Source organism: Periplaneta americana, chromosome 7 (assembly GCF_040183065.1).
Source record: "Periplaneta americana isolate PAMFEO1 chromosome 7, P.americana_PAMFEO1_priV1, whole genome shotgun sequence".
Lineage (NCBI taxonomy): Eukaryota > Metazoa > Arthropoda > Insecta > Blattodea > Blattidae > Periplaneta > Periplaneta americana.
In genome coordinates this window covers 142,581,205-142,599,151 of record NC_091123.1, presented here as the reverse complement: position 1 = coordinate 142,599,151, position 17,947 = coordinate 142,581,205, and the positions used below count along the sequence as shown (strand labels likewise).

Sequence of the window (17,947 nt, the reverse complement as noted above, 5' to 3'; positions counted from 1 at the left end):
AATCACTCACTGTAATGCACATTCAACACCTCGTAAAATAACACAGAAACAGAAGATATTCAGTTTTTTCCAAAGTTTCTATGTACAGTATAGTCATGTTTGATATTGTACTGACAATCGTCCATTAAAAGCTCTTGCTTATTTAAGTATAGAAACTTAGATAAGGGAAAAAGAGAATTACAGTATATCTTCTAATGTTGTAGGTTGCATATGGAATTAACCTAGTTTTACTTCCTTTTTAGTAATATAGAATGAAGCATGGGAAGAATATAGTAACATCAGCACAAATACAAGGACCTGAAAACAGCTGAGAAGCAAATTTGAATTCTTGGAAAAGAACACAAAGAAAATTGCTGCTGCAGAGAGACAATGCAGGCTACAAACAATTGGAGCCCCTCCAACTGAAGCAAAACCAAATCCAAACTTAGCCAAGGTAAGTGATTTAATTCTCCTATCAATTGAGTGATTTCTCAGTTATTTTTATTAATATTCAATGCATAAGTTCACTTATATGTTAATTTATACAATTATTACATAATAAGCAGAGGAAATTGTATAACACAAGTTTGAATTCTTTTTATTTATTTATTTATTTATTTATTCATTCATTCACTCATTTATTTACTTACTTTTGTTACAGGCGAAGTAGTAACTAAACCAAGTTCCACTGATACCAGTGCAGCTAATAACACGAATGAGGTTAGTGTGTAAGGAATTAAGAGTCAGAAGAAGAGATGATGAGCTTTAGAGATAAAAGAAAATATTAGATTCTTGAAAATTGTTATACAAATTTAATTTAATGTCGTTATTACTTTATAATACTATTATTTCTATTATTACCATTCAGGTTCACAGTGCAATTCTTTAGTTTTTGAAGTGAAACTGGACATCCCAACAATATCTCCAGGTAATTTGATTTATACTACAAAACATTCTTTCACATTCTACGTATGATCCTTTTCCAATCTGAAATAGCTGTAACATGTAAACACATTTTCAGCCAACATGTTGAAAATAAAACTAACACACATACTATATGAAATCTGCAGCAAGCAGTAGATAAATTAGATGCAAAAGTTAAAAAAAAAAAAATGTTAAAATATAAATTGTACATAATGATGAAATGGTCACAAGAAATGGATGTCATAAAAACTAAACATCATTGTATTATAATATTATGTGGGATTTGAGTGGGAATTTGAAATTTATAAATGTAGGCCTAAAAATAGAAAGTACACTAAACTGAAGAATTTATTTTGAGATTTCTCTGTAATGGGTTTGTAATTAGATTAGGCCACATTATGTTAAGTTATATTTCAATTTTACCGTGAGGATTCTCATTTTGAAACTTGTGAATGATTTTTTGTGTACAGAAAAACTGAACAATATCTTTTCATAAGGTAAAACAGAAACTGACTACACTCTATTTACAATAGAACTATTTGCTTGGTTTTCTCTCTCTCTCTTTTTTATTGCAGCTTCACTTTCTTATTGTTAAAAATGAGTTTGGATTAATAGCACGTTAGAAAATACAATACTGTTACAGCTGCTGACTTTGAAGTGTCCACACATTTATGATAAAACATCATCTTTCTCCAGAATTAAATATCTTATGAATTAATTCCACTCTTAAAATATTACAGAGTCAGCTGGTGCAGCAGGTGAAGGTCTTCCACTGTACGGGTATTTACACAGTGTAATGAAAGTAAGTTTTAAGTGAAATTACTGGTTTATTCAGTGTAGGTAGTGTAGGCTAAACTCAGAAAGATCTGAATATAAGCATATATCCCTCTCTTAAATATTTCAGCTGATAATGGGATAATAGCTGATCGAGTTACACCCCAAGGATGCTTAAAAAAAAAAAGAAAGAAAGAAAAAGCAAGCCCCTGAGGAATGCATTAGCCACATTGAAAAATCTTTCTCCATCTGTGAACTGTAAGTTTAATGTTGACTTACTTTTACTTGAGATGTTAGAAATTCATGAACTTCAGTACTATTACAGTGATTTCTTTAAAAAATACATTAGTTGAAAGTTGGATGCTAACATTATAACAAAGAATGATTTGAAATAAAAGTAAGTCATGTCCTCATGTTTGGAAAGAGATGGGGTTTGGAATATCAAAAGTAACATTTGGAGTTTTTACATTACTTTTTCCTCCTCTTTAATGGGTGGTCCATCTACAAGGACATCTTCAATTAGTGGCAGAAAGTAAATGCTACAATAATCACCCATTCTTTATGTTTTAACAAAATATATGTTTAATTTTGTTGACCAGATTTGTTTGACCTGGATGACTGGGAGATTACTTCTTCTCATCCTTCTAATGGAGTGATAATCTCTTGCAGCTGTTCTTGATCCCTGTGGTCTCTGGCCTCTGCTTTATCTGCTAGTCTTCAGGATTAGGTTCGAGTCAGGTGATAATTATTAACTAATCTAAGGTTTCTGGTTGGGTTCGGGTCTGGTTCAGATCAGGCCGAGATGGGCCGGGCCTAAGAATTATGGCCCGTGCAGATCTCTAACATATGGGGCTTATAGCTGAAGTTGGCTCTGCCACAGTTTTCCAAGTTTTGTGTATTTGCATATGTATTTGTGTTGTGTTTAATTACAGTTACTATGTACTCTTATGTATTAGCCTGTATATTATTAATTTGTAAATATGACATGTACCATAGCATATATAATGAGACAGTGGATGTAATACATGATTATGCTTATTGTGTCTCCTGAAAAATGTCGTGTTTTGTTCACACAAAATAAATAAATAAATTTTAAATTTAATTGCAGCTATAGTGCATCTCTCTTGTTTTAAGTACACATTCACAGAGTACCTGAATACAATTGAAGCGTCAGCTGGAACAACGTTGTAAGTTACAAAATTTTCATTCGGTGTGTTTCCGTGTAATAATGTTGTATGTCATGTTACCTTGCTATACTCCTTGGCTTGCAACTGTCCATCAATGCAGTACGTGAAATTTGTCCACTCAAAAGTTTGCTACCCTCATAAGAACAAAGTTGTACGCATATACACATTTTTGCAGCTCCTGTAAATTTTACCAAATATAATTTATAATGTTGTTCCAGCCGACGCTTCAATTAATGTGCCTCTTGAAAAATGTTGTTTTACCATATTTTGCTTATGTAAAATAAATTTGAATTGCAGATACAGTGCATTTTTATTGTTTTAAATAGCCTACAGTGTACCTGGTCATAATTTTTAAAATGTATTTATCAAACCTTTGTGTTTGAATCATCTTAGCCTGTTAAGACATCACTGTGAGGGATCCAAGCAATAAAATATATATAAAAAGTAACGATATGAATATGTTTGCATACATGAATCACTAGGCCTAGCGTGAATGAAACAGCTCCCTTGCAAAACATAAATGCCAATTCCAAAACTTTCAGGAAATGAAGAAAAACTGTCACGTCTAAAATTTAATAAACTGTTACAGTTTGTTAAATAATAATAATACTGTATATAGCAAGCATATCTTAAGTCTGATTAATGAAATATGTTAGGCCTACTCCTACTGGTGAGCGATATATGCAAGGAAGGAGAAGGGAACTTGCCACCCTACCACATTATCTCCTGACAGTTGTCTCATGAGCAGACATCGGATTCTAGGGCAAATGCCTATTTTGTTTCTTTAGGAGAAAAGTAAAAATAATTATTAATATTTGTGTTTCATGGAAATTGAAAGGTATTCAAAGAGTTTTATAGTGCTCTAAAATGCCCTAAAACGGTTATTAGAGCCTAATTTGTTAATATTCGCCTAAAAATGCCTAACTCACTGTAAAGTTTCGCATTTTACTCTTACTTTTTATAATTTATACATGCATTCACTGCGAAATTTAAGGCATTTAAAAAGTGGAAAGTTTGCTTCACACCGGCCATGAAACCATTGATAAAGGAAACAAAATGTTTTGAATCTCACGACACTCGCAATAGATTTCACCGAATTTAACATGTTTGGAGGCATAAATGCCGACAAAGAACCAACCTTAGTTTTGAAGCAGGCAACAATCACAACATGTGCTGCTACTGATTCAGAGATATTCTATACTATAAAAATGACTGTTTTCGGTCTGAAACCGATTAGCTGTACTGCCCTTCAGAGTGTCATAAAATCACAATTTTTGGAGAAAGAGTGTTTTTGAAATATTTATGAAAAGTCGTAAAACTGCGAATTAATAGGGTAAACCATTACAAAATATTTAAAAGAAAGGCCCTCCTAGTGTTAACACTACCAGGAAATGCAACAATAAGTGGAACTTTGTATTTTTGTCCAATTGAATCTCAATAACAACGGTTCATTTGAATGCTCGTTAACAGTTGCTCTTTCCCTCACCTTATTTGTGTTGAGAAGTTTTGAGCGGTAGGGCGTTTTCCTGTGAAGTTTAACGCGATAATGCCGAAAAATATAAGTGCAAAATCTACATTGATCCGGCAATGGCTAACAGAATATTCAGAATTCACTTATGATGGAAAAATAATATTCTGCAAGATTTGTAGCAAACAGGTATGTAACAATAGTTGAAATATATAAATTCTATTAATTTTAATGAGTAGGCCTATAATATTTATACATTGACTGAGCTATCCTGAGGTATAATTCTTTTTAAGACCACTACACTTTAACCTTTTGAATTCTCCAGTCAAACGTATGTACTCATAATATTCAGTTCTTCCTTACAACTTTGATAGCAATTGCCGGGATGATATTCTTATATTCTAATTGCTTAGCTGGCAGCTTTTCACGCTACTAATTTAGCTTCTTCTGCATGAAAGCGTGTGTGAAAGCAGTGAAAGATTATCTGAATGACTCACGAGTGAAAAACGATATTGCCTACATAACATCAAACTTTTCTTTCATACCTGCAAGCATTGAACAATTAGAAAGTGAAAAACAATCTCTTTGTAGCCAAATAGCAATAGTAAAGGAAGCTCAAGTGAACATACATTCTGCTTTGGGCGAAACTGGGAAAAAAGTTAAAAATAAGTGGGACAACGTATTAAATAAGAATGTAGGATTTTCATTGTTGGAAAAAGTATCAAGAGTGATATCGGGGGAAAGTGTAAATGTTCCAGTAAGTATTGATGTTTCTATTGTACCTAATTTAAAATTTGCGCCTCTCACATCAGTTTCGGTTGAAATAAGTTTTTCTGCTTTCAAAATGATTCTCAGTGACAAAAGGCAAAGGTTAACTGTGGAGAATTTAGAAAAAATTCTGGTGGTGTACTGTGCAGATAATTATAATAAAGTCTGAGCATGGAACTGAATTTCAATAACTTAAAATGAGTAATCTTGATATCAATAATCATTATTTCATTAGTTTCAATATATTAAATTTGTGCAGCTCTGTTTATAAATACAATATAGTATTCTTTTTTAATGTTTAAACATACTTTTTTGTGCGTATTTTAGTGTATAACTAAAAATTTCAGTGAAAGAAATAAGTATGATACCTTGATGTGCCTAAAAGCCTATTTTCATTAAAATAGAGCCTAATTTTACAAATTTTGAGCTTATTTTAGGCGCCTAAAACTGCAATTTTTAGTGCCTAAAAATCCAATGTCTACTCATGAGTGATGCCTTATTGGTATTCCAATCTATCTTCGGAGAGTTGACTAAACAACTAGCAGACACAAAATGAAACAGTTCTAGGAAAACTTTAATCAAGACCTATAATATATACATAAAACCTGTATTAAAATACTATTCAGAAGTATTCGTAACAGCATCAAAAAGAGACAGAATCCCTTGGGGGGGGGGGGAAATAAGCCTTGCACTTAATTACTGGAGCAAATAAAACTACTCCCAATGAAGCATTAAAAGTCATCACTTCAATTAAACCAAGCAGCAAATGCAGCACTAGCTCGATTGACAACAGTTCCTGCTGTAACTTCGTGGACCCCACAAAAATCTCCTACTGTTGTCAATGTTCTCCCAGTGGCATAGAATCTCAATACCAGTAGTAGTTGGTCCATTGGAGGTAAGGCATTATTTCTGGAAAAATGTATAAACAATGAGATTTGGTTACAACTTTACCGGTAAATCTTTACAATAGCGTTACCAAAAGAAGGCAAGGACTCCCTACAGGATAGCCTGGAAGAGAGAGGTTTGGATGTAGTTTTGACATTTTTTTTTAGACAACTGTAAATATATGCAAATCATACTAACCTGTCACTAACTCGATCTTACGAAAACTTGTCTTTTCCCTTTAATTAGTAAGAAAACACAGTAATGAAATGAATGTGTTGCCCTTCCCTGCCGCCTACTCTTCTATCTCGATAGAACGATCCCGCCTACCCGTACCTCTCCACCGCACTCCACTTTCACAGCAACTTTCCACCTTTATTTGGGAAATTGGTGTCGGCACTCAATTTTTCTTTCGTTTATGGTACATATGACTTGACTAGAACCCAAATATGTGAATACATTTGTATCGTAATGTGGTAACGCAATTGTGAAGAAATGGTAGTTTACCATATAAAGGATTTTGATATATTATATACTGTTATTATTTTTTATATAAAAGTATTTTGAAACTGTTATTATTGTAAGTTACCCTATATTATTATATCAATCACCTTCATACCTTGTAAGGGCAACAGAACACCTGTATGAAGCAACATTCTAACCTCACTTCTACTGTATTACAGGTTACTGTACTTCAAAGTAATTATTATAGTGTTATTATATACAAAATATTGATGTAATACCTACCGAAATAGTGTAGCTTATTATTAACTGTGTACTTACGAGCTGTGTCTTGTTTCAGTTGATAATTGATTTCATGTAGTAGGTATCGTTATTCGAAACTGTCTAAAAAATTTCTCGTCATCCCATTCTTCAAAATTATTTGGACGGGGCCTAATTCGTTTTGCTGTTCTGATATAACGAAGCATCTGCTCCAGAACTTATCATCAGAATCAGTATCAAAATTAAATTGATCCTTCAAATCACCAGCTGTACAACGTGCAGCCATCTTGATTTCAACACCGAGTTCCAACCTCCGGATAACGCCAATCTGCTACTCTGCCTCCCGGATTGCTAATCTGGAAGTTTAGCCTCCAGATTGCACATAACCAAAAGTCGTAGTACGCAATTACAACCCAACTTCCGGATAAATATGCCATCTGCCGGATAAGTTTAAACTAGAACTTTATCCGAGAGTCGTAGTACAGGCCCTAAGAATATGTTCATGGCCAACAGAATCAAAGGCTTTAGACACGTCCAGAAACACTACACAACAGTCTTTCTTATTAAGCTTAGATGATTGAAGACAGCCATTTATTAAAGATGCATTGATATGAGTTCCAGGCATATTAATAAAACCTCTCTGATGAGCATTTAATACAATATAAGACCGAAGCTTAATGTCAAGGGCTCTTTCAATGACTCTTCGAATGACGGAGTGAATAGTAATTGGCCTCCAATGTTTTAAATCTTCACGTCGTCTCCTTTATGGATTAAAATTGTACGTGCTAATTTCATGAATTTTGGAACATGATTAAAATGAAGCATAGTGTTTGCAAGCAGTGTAAGAAATTTGGTAGCTTTGAGATGCCTTAAAACGCGTACTGTTATTCTATCTGGTCCAGGGGAAGTGTCAACTTTAATACCAAATAACGCTTTATGAATATCACTGTCAGTAATCACTATATCTTCAGGATATTGTATGGAATCTTCATCCTCATCACCAATAGGGGAGCTATTATTTGTAGTACTAAAAACATGTTCAAAATGTTCGGTCATCAGACGTGTCGAGATTTTACAAGTAGCTTGTGATTTAAATTATGTAAAACTTTTCTTGCTACTTTACGTCTTTGATTGTAAAATTGATACTGGGTTAGTTCATACTCATATTTTTGCCTATTTTTCATTCGCTGTCTCTTAGATTTCTTTTGTGGATTGGATGTTGTTTGATAATTACATTTACTGTTAATTTTACTTACTTTACGAGCTTGATAATGCTTCACGGCTGGGTGTTGGGGTCCTGGCAATTCAGTCATTTGCTGTGTGAGAAAATGCCTAACATCTTCCATTAGAGCTTCAAAATCTTCGCTCGCTCCTACAGACTGGATGTGGCATAGCTTTTCTTCCCACTCTTCCATTGGATGAAAACTTATATGATCACTTTGTGTATTTTCTGGATAAGATATTACATCTTCACTCTGTTGGAAAACTTGAACAGGATTATGATTGTTAATTACTACAGAATTTCGATTTGTTGTTTCGAGGGGTTTTTGTAAACTCTGTTGATATGTAGCTGAGGTGTCGGTAATGTTTTTGTTAGGTAAAATATTGCTTGCGTTATTAAAATCTGATGAATGAGAAAATGCTGTAGATGTTTGATGTATGGTATAATTGATTGACATAGGTTTCCAGTAAATGTTGTAGATAAATTTGGATTTTTAAATCTTAATGTTCAGAGCAAGGAAGTTAATACTTTTGTTCATGCGTGAAATTAATTTGGGGATGCAAACTGTTGAAGGAATTGACGATATGTTCTGATTGTGAATTACTATTGCATATTATTAAGGTGTCGCCAACGTATCGAAAGTATGCTTTAATATTATGCTGTTCGGCCTAGCTGTATATTAGGAATATGTTAATGTTCTAAGTGCTGAAGGAAAATTTCGGCTATAAAGGCTGATAATGAATCTTCCATATTTTGTCTGTTTGTCTGTATATTTTATTATTGAAAAAAATTTGATATAAGGAAATGTGTAATATATTTTCAATTTGTATTACTGTATTAGGGTTGATATTTAAACCATGTAATTTTGTAACCATTATTTGAATGGTTTAATCTATGGGAATGTTCGTATAATGATTTTCTATGTCCAAAGAAATCATTTTATCATGTTTACTGACTTTTAACATATCTAACTGTTGAATAAGTTGTTGAGAACTTCAGAAGTGTATTTGTTTTCTATTGGAAGTGTTTCTTTTTTTTAATTGTAAAAGGAATTTATTAATTTTGTGATTTGGACCCTGCATACTATTAACAACAGGTCTCATTGATAAATTTGCTACAAGAGTTTTGGGTAGAGTCTTCAAAATAGGCATACTAGGGTTTTGATTTAGATATCTATTAGGGAATTAGGCCAACTGCTTTATTTGTTTTTGATAGAGTTTAGTACGATGCATTTCAAGTTCTGTTATTTGATTTCTAGTAATAAATTCTAATGTTTTGTTAACGTAATCTTCTTTTTTCAGCAGGACAATGGAATCAGATTTATCAGCTTTAATGTGAATGCTATTATTTCGATTGTTTTCCTTAGCTTGATGACCTTCTTATGTTCAGATTTAGCTTTTTGTATTTGATGTTTGGTTTTGGAATCTTTAATATACTGTGAAATTATTTTTGAAGTTTGGTATCTTAGATGTTCTTTATTTTCATGTGATCTACTTTGTATGACATGTTCTGTCTCTATTATTTATAATGTGTATATACTTTTTTCTTGTATTTCACTTATGCTCAATTTGTCAATTTAAGTCTCTCCGCCTGAAGATAATTAAAAAAAATCGAAAATATTTGTGGACATATAACCTTGTGATGTGAAATAACAGAAAATTGATTCTGTATTAATTGATAAGTTATTGACTGAAGTTATAAAACAATTTATTATTAACAAATTTTGTGTTGTGACATAAATTTCTAAACTATGTATCAGTATGTAGGCTAACTTCTGTGTTGTGACATACATTTTTAAATTAGGATATTGTTTACAATATGTTTTGAGTTGTAACATTTATTTCTAAATCATATATCTATATATAAGCTATAATAAGTTGTGTGTTATGAGATATATTTCTGAATTAGGATTTGTATGCAATAAATTTTGTGTTGTGATCTACATGTTTACATATTGTAACAGCATTTGCAATAACTTTTGTGTTTTGACCAATGTTTCTTTATGTAGGCCTATCCGTATTTACATCTTTTAATAGATTCCCATTGTCATGGTACAAATCCCACAGTATTGAAATATTCCTTGAGTATGTCCCTTACTTTGCGAGCTTCGATTCCTGATCTGTATATACCTGTCGTACTTCTATGAATCGTCATTAGATTATGATTATTCCATTGTCCTGGAAGAACCACACACTGATCTGTGTCTTCTCTTTTCAATCTTCCAATATATTTGTTACTGCAGGTTTCCAATAAAAATTATGTAATGAACATGCACATAATGTTATTAACTCTACAGTTTCAACAGGAAGTTCAATTTCCTTCAACAAAATTCTCAAACGATTACATAATATTCCGAAAGCATTTTCAGAAGTTCTCCTAGGCCTGCTTAAACGACAATTGAATACTTTCTGCGATTGTGTAAGATTTCCCTTGTAGGGTTTCATTATATGTCCCTGTAAAGGAAAAGCATCGCTGCAACTATTGTGAATATTGTTTCAATGGAAGTACCAGGCAGTATTTCTAACAGAGGAAAATTTTATGAATTGTGAGCCTAAATATTGTAAAGTGGACCTCCATCACTTATCTTCCATTGCAACCAATATCCACAAAAATAAATTTATATTCTGCATCTACATCAAAACAATACTAATCCCATTTTCCACACTTGTAATTGAAGTAATACAATCCCATATTTTATGGTGGACGAAATGCTACATTCTTTCCGTCCAGAGAACCAAGACAATTTGGGAAGTTCCATAATCCTTGAAAACGCTCCATTCATTTTCCGTTGATGGTAAATATAAAAGCAAGGAAAAGACTGCCATTAAAGCATTAATATACATACACATAATATTATATATACAGTTAAATGTCTAGAATATAAAAATGGGCTATATATTTTTACACTTACTTTCATGTACTGTATGTTTCTTTCAAACTTTTATAAATTTCTGCAAATGTTTCGGGAATTATTGTCGAGATTGTACTCGCAGGTATTCTGAATGAGTAACTTACATTAGGCTTTTGTAGCTCTCTCCTGTGCCAAAAACCTGAGACTAAGTGCTAACTTATAAAATATAATCATAACATTGGCATTGAGGTTATGTTGTGAGGAAAATGTTGAATGAATTAATGCTCAATAATTATGTCATATACACCTCCGTGAAACTGAAATACATTCACGCATAACTGTGTTTTTCTTCGTGATCTTAGGTCCAACTAACTAATAATTTGTTTAAAAATTGTTCGCTCATTCCCAAAAATTCTCATAGGCCTAAGAATCACTGTCCTCTGTCCTCAGTTCATCATTCAGTAGGCTATGTAATTCCCGTCTATCTTCATTCTGTCTTAATATCCATGGTTTTGTCCACCATCTTCTATTTAACAATCGTAATTTTCTTCTTCGGCGCAAATAATGACAGATACAACTACTAGTACGGCAGCAACCACAGCTTCGATTTCGTTGTCAGCCATTTTTTCTTGAGACAGTATTTGTGCTTTTCAAGGCATCGTATGTTCAAGCGCTACGGATTGTGGCATGCCAGCACATTGCGCAAGAAATGGTAGCAGAAGATAGTGTCATTAAATGAGCAAGAAATATCCTAGTCTGTACAGGGCTCTTCCCCAGTCTTCGGACGGCCAATCGATTTTCGTTTACAGATGTAGCCCGAATCTTTGAATTGCACATACCACTTACGAATGGTCTTCCCAGTAGGTGGGTTTATCCAATACTTGGTTGGGAAATGCCGCTGAACACTAATCACAGAGTTGTTTACGTGGAACCAAGCACGCAGAAGGATTTATGTTCTCCAGTCAACGCCATTTTCCTTCACTGCTTTGGTGCGAAAGTGTAAACAATGTGGGGAAGCTAAACTTATAAAATACAGTAGAACTTGGTTATAGCGACCTCGTTTTGTGCGACACCTCGCCTATAACGTCAAATATTCTGTGATCCCAACTAATTCCCCATAAGACATATGCTTTTCTACCTTGCTTAATACGACAAACGTATATGCGTTTACCTCGCATATAACGTAATTTTCAACCTCAGTTTGGAATACAATTTTCTAAGAACCAAATTATTTTGCTGAAATCTAGCAAATCCTTTACTGTTCCCTTCTATCATAGACCTCTGGAATGCAGGCAGATTCCCCACCCCATTGTAACCTGCCCGAATTCATGCGGTGTTAATGGTACCTGCATGCGGTCAGTTTCGGCAGGAAGTTTTCACTAAGTGCACGCATTTTAACGCCGTATGGCCACTAAACGAAGTGAGTGACACTTTAGAAGCCATTAGAATTGTGAACATTTCTATGAAGCTAGAGGAGGGAGAGGAAATTAAACGCAGAATAAATATGGGAAATGCGTGTTATTATTCGGTTGAGAAGCTCTTATCATCCAGTCTGCTGTCCAAAAATCTGAAAGTTAGAATTTATAAAACAGTTATATTACCGGTTGTTCTGTATGGTTGTGAAACTTGGACTCTCACTCTGAGAGAGGAACATAGGTTAAGAGTGTTTGAGAATAAGGTGCTTAGGAAAATATTTGGGGCTAAGCGGGATGAAGTTACAGGAGAATGGAGAAAGTTACACAACACAGAACTGCACGCATTGTATTCTTCACCTAACATAATTAGGAACATTAAATCCAGACGTTTGAGATGGGCAGGGCATGTAGCACGTATGGGCAAATCCAGAAATGCATATAGAGTGTTAGTTGGAAGACCGGAGGGAAAAAGACCTTTAGGGAGGCCGAGACGTAGATGGGAGGATAATATTAAAATGGATTTGAGGGAGGTGGGGCGTGATGATAGAGACTGGATTAATCTTGCACAGGATAGGGACCGATGGCGGGCTTATGTGAGGGCGGCAATGAACCTTCGGGTTCCTTAAAAGTCATTTGTAAGTAAGTAAGAGGAGGGAGTAAGAAGCTAGGAGAAGGAGCAGTGAATTTGCAACTGAAATAATGAACATAGAATTTAATTTAGAAAGTGTATATTGGGCAAGTATGAGACAACAGAGTAAAATGACTGATTATTTCACTCCTCAGTAAATATGTTTGGTGAGTAATGAACAAACTGTTTTAATACAGAATACTGTATTTATAATTGTACGTGTATTTTATTGTGTTCATGGTATGCTTAAAAGTGAATACATAAATCTAAAATAAGCCTAATTATGTTTATTATTTTTCATTTTACACCTTACTAGACTGATAATATGAATCTCGGTTACTACGACACTCATTTATAACAACATAATTTTCAAGGTTCCTTGGATGTCGTTATAACCAAGTTCTACTGTATATCTTTCGAAGCACACGTCTCACAATACAATACGTTCATTAGATTTCACACAATGAATTACTGAATTCGGGTTCATCATTTTGACTTGCCCTGTATTTAGAGCCAACTAAAAATTAGTTGTACAATTCTATCCCACTCCATAAGAAAAGGCCTTTCAAAATAAAGGTTGAGTAACTGTATTATGTGTTATAAAGCCGTCGAAAGCATATAGTTTGTACAGTTTATTTTTACAAATTAAATTAATTACGAAGAATATAGAGAAGAAAATCTGTCAACTTAAATAAATAGTTTCAGAAAATTATTCAACATGACGTCCGTGTATTTTATAATTTACGAAATATCATGCAATACTTGCAGATCAACGGTTAAAAAATTAATATCCATCCATGGACCACCGCAGCGAACTCACTGAGGAGCCGTTACGGAAACAATTATATAGTTAAAAATAAATTATTTACATAATAATGAGAAGAAAGCAGAGTCCAGAGTTTTCTTTGAATGTTATTTCGATTACAATTCATTTAAAATAACTTAAATTGATAAATCTCTTTCTGATGAAATTTTTGCTCTGGAGATGAGAATTAAAGTAAACAATGAAAACGCAGTAAATATTAACAAATGTAATTTCGGACTACCACTGTTATATGAAAGGCAGCTGCAACGTGTATTCTTTAGAGGAATGCTAATAAAGAAAAAAATATTTAGTTTTTCATGATCTAAATGGTTACTGAATTAATATTTTAAGTTTTAACATTGCTTGTGAAATAAGTTAACGTTAACCATACCAAATTTACATTGAACGCAAAATATTGATTTCTGTTGTAATTTGCATTACGTCTCAAACTTACTGAATAAATAAAATAACGTACTAGAGGGCTTGGACAGATGATAGATGCTTGAAATTATTACATAATCAACACTGACATAACAATACTAGAACAGTTGAATATATTCTTGTCTGTTACCCAGAAACACAATACAGTTTCCTATTCGTATCCATTAAGCCTATATGAGTGCATATATGTTTGTGAAATGATTTTGAAAAGACCAATTTAATAGCGACAAATTGAAGAAAAATTAAGTCTATAGCTACAATGGTGATCGAATCTTATATACAAGAAGACAAAAATAGTTTTATAATATTGTACGTGAAATTAGTATTATGTTCCAGTGCTGTTAAATTATAATTTCACTTTCCAGTTAACATTAAATACTTTGGCATATTATAGTGTTATAGAAGTTCTCCGCTGTCTGAATTACTGTTGTGATACGTTATCTTGCTAATCAAGAATTAACTGCATTCTATTATTGCTATCTCGTACCATCGTAGTTCTCTAGCTAGAATGGTCCTCAGTTCCACACGCTTCTGTTCATTAATGTTTGTAATTTTTATTTAGCTGAACTTTATATTACTGTACTTCATTGATAACATTACCCAACAAAAATAATTTTTGTCATATCTCCGCGATAAAAATAGCGATTCATAACGAAAAAGTAGCGCTGTTTTTGAAAAGCGCCATAGAAATCTTCTATCACTTCACGTTGAAAAGATATAAAGACATTTAGAATTGCACGTACGCGGTTTCAGATAAAATATTATGTTAGATTAATTCTTATGATACAATGATGTATGATATAATGATGTAATCATGCTAAGTTAAGATTAATTCACAAATGTAATTTTATATGCATACAATAATATTTGGGTCATATTTTAAGGGAAAATTCCTGCAACTTTGCTTAAAAGTTTTTGGTAGTACAGGGTGATTCAGACCACACGTAACAGTAATTTATTTCGGAAACTATTGCATTAAAATTTTCGAGACAAAAATATTTGTCACTAAAGCACACGTGAACTTTCACTTGAGCTTGATTTCATCAATCAGTCTTAACAGGAAGTAGGGTCAGTGGCGTATTACTTTAAAATTTCAAATGGAAGTCGGGGTCAAATATGGTACCATTTGATAGAGCTCTTCAAAACAAACCACTTTTATAGGAAACGTTTTTATCAATTCCTATTCTTTCAATGAGAAAACGTACGAAAATAAAATGTCATTAATACTGAGAAATGTTAGGAGAAGAAAATGTAAACTATATAAGTACATTTAATATTGACATAGACTAGTACACACCACAATTGAAATTTTAAAGTAATACGCCACTGACCCTACTTCCTGTTAAGGGTGATTGATGAAATCAAGCTCAAGTAAAATTTCACATGTGCTTTAGTTACAAATACTTTTGTTTCGAAAATTTTAATGCACTAGTTTCCGAATTAATGACTTACGGGTGGTCTGAATCGCCCATTGTCTTTTAGCACGTTTTCTCATTGAAAGAGTAGGAATTAATAAAAACGTTTCCTATGAAAGTTGTTTGTTTTGAAGAGCTCTATCAAATGGTATCATATTTTACCACGACTCCCATTTGAAATTTTAAAGTAATACGCCACTGACCCTATTCCTGTTAAGGCTGATTGATAAAATCAAGCTCAAGTGAAAGTTCACATGTGCTTTAGTAATAAATATTTTTGTCTCGAAAATTTTAATGCAATAATTTCCGAAATAACTGTTACGGTGTCTGAATCACCCTGTATATGTGATTTTCTCTTGTACTTCTGCCTGCTCTCCCTTTCAAGAAACCAACAGTAATCCCCCATCATTACTGGATCATTACGACCTTGGTACCTCTTCTTCATGATGGAAATGTCTTGATGAAGCCGTTCCCCTTGTTCATCACTAACATCACCCAGATTTTCCGGAAAAAAAGTTAGATGTAAATGAAGGAAATGCATTTTCAAAGACATTCGACAACCCATGTAGCATTTCAACAAATTTAACACTAAAGTTTTATAGTTTCCTTCTTTTGTTTTTCCGAGAAAACCACACACAACCTTTGTAAATGATTGCCAAGCTGCTAATTCAACCGTTTGTAAATTTTCTCAAACATTTCGTCCTCCGTGAGTTTTCTGATTTGAGGTCCAATAAAAATCCCTTATTTCAATTTTATATATGTTAACTGTAAAAACTTGCCTTGTAAATATGCAAATCAACTACCGTCCTTGTTGAGTGCCTTGACAAACTTCAACAGCCCAAGTTTTATGTGAAAGAAAGGAAGAAGAATCTTATCAGGCTGAAGCAATGCTGTTTCATTTGCATTACTTTCCCCCGGAACATATTCCTCCCGCTTGTCCCATTGTTGTACCACATAATGTTTTTCTGTAGCACAGCTGTCTCACAAACACAAAAACAACACTATTTAGTGAAGCACCCTTGCAACCCAAGCAGCAAACCAATTACTTTAAGGTTACCACATATCTTCCAACAATGAGCCTCATATTTTAAAACACGCACAATCTTAGTATAGGTATGTGCTTCCATAACTTTCTTTAAGACTTACAGAATGGAAAACAGGAACAGATGAAAAGTTATTACTACTACTATTACTACTCCTACTTACTGGCTTTTAAGGAACCCGGAGGTTCATTGCCGCCCTCACATAAGCCCGCCATAGGTCCCTATCCTGAGCAAGATCAATCCAGTCTCTATCATCATATCCCACCGCCCTCATCCATTTTAATATTATCTTCTCATCTACGTCTCGGCCTCCCCAAAGGTCTTTTTCCCTCTGGCCTCCCAACTAACACTCTATATGCATTTCTGGATTCGCCCATACGTGCTACATGCCCTGCCAATCTCAAACGTCTGGATTTAATTTTCCTAATTACGTCAGGTGAACAATACAATGCTTGCAGTTCTGTGTTGTGCAACTTTCTCCATTCTCCTGTAACTTTATCCCGCTTAGCCCCAAATATTTTCCTAAGCACTTTATTCTCAAACACCCATAACCTATGTTCCTCTCTCAAAGTGAGAGTCCAAGTTTCACAACCATAAAGAACAACCGGTAATATAACTGTTTTATAAATTCTAACTTTCAGATTTTTTGATAGTAGACTGGATGATAAAAGCTTCACAACCGAATCATAACAGGCATTTCCCATATTTATTCTGTGTTTAATTTCCTCCCGAGTATCAGTTATATTTGTTACTGTTGCTCCCAGGTATTTGAACTTTTCCACCTCCTCAAAGGACAAATTTCCAATGTTTATATTTCCATTTCGTACAATATTGTGGTCACGAGACATAATCATATACTTTATCTTTTCGGGATTTACTTCCAAACCTATCTCTTTACTTGCTTCAAGTAAAATTCCCGTGTTTTTCCTAATCGTTTGTGGATTTTCTCCTAAAATATTCACGTCATCCGCATAGACAAGAAGCTGATGTAACCCGTTCAATTCCAATCCCTCTCTGTTATTCTGGACTTACCTAATGGCATACTCTAGAGCAAAGTTAAAAAGTAAAGGTGATAGTGCATCTTCTTGCTTTAGCCCACAGTGAATTGAAAACACATCTGACAGAAACTGACCTATACGGAGTCTGCTGTATGTTTCACTGAGACACATTTTAATTAATCGAACTAGTTATTTGGGAATACCAGATTCAATAAGAATATCATATAAAACTTCTCTCTTAGCCAAGTCATATGCCTAACTTGTTGCTCTACTCGCTTGGCTGATGAAAAGTTATTACAATTATGAAATAGTACTGCTTTAAAGCTAAATTTAGATGAATCAATAAACAATCGACAGTCATCCAGATTATGCTCAACCCCTAGTTCATGCATTAAACCATTAACATCTACACAGAAACACATAT

At 33.7% G+C, this 17,947-nt stretch overlaps 2 long non-coding RNA genes across 2 annotated transcripts; one reads left to right on the top strand and one right to left on the bottom strand.

Moving 5' to 3' along the window:
- The first annotated feature begins 641 nt into the window (after window positions 1-641).
- Window positions 642-3,462, top strand: LOC138703500 (uncharacterized). The gene is made up of 3 exons (XR_011333197.1): window positions 642-699; window positions 848-1,935; window positions 2,277-3,462. It is a non-coding gene; the product is annotated as an uncharacterized lncRNA (long non-coding RNA).
- Window positions 3,463-5,653: 2,191 nt separating this feature from the next.
- On the bottom strand, window positions 5,654-7,191 carry LOC138703501 (uncharacterized). The gene is made up of 2 exons (XR_011333198.1): window positions 6,766-7,191; window positions 5,654-6,009 (listed from the first exon to the last, which is right to left on the bottom strand). It is a non-coding gene; the product is annotated as an uncharacterized lncRNA (long non-coding RNA).
- Window positions 7,192-17,947: the final 10,756 nt, after the last annotated feature.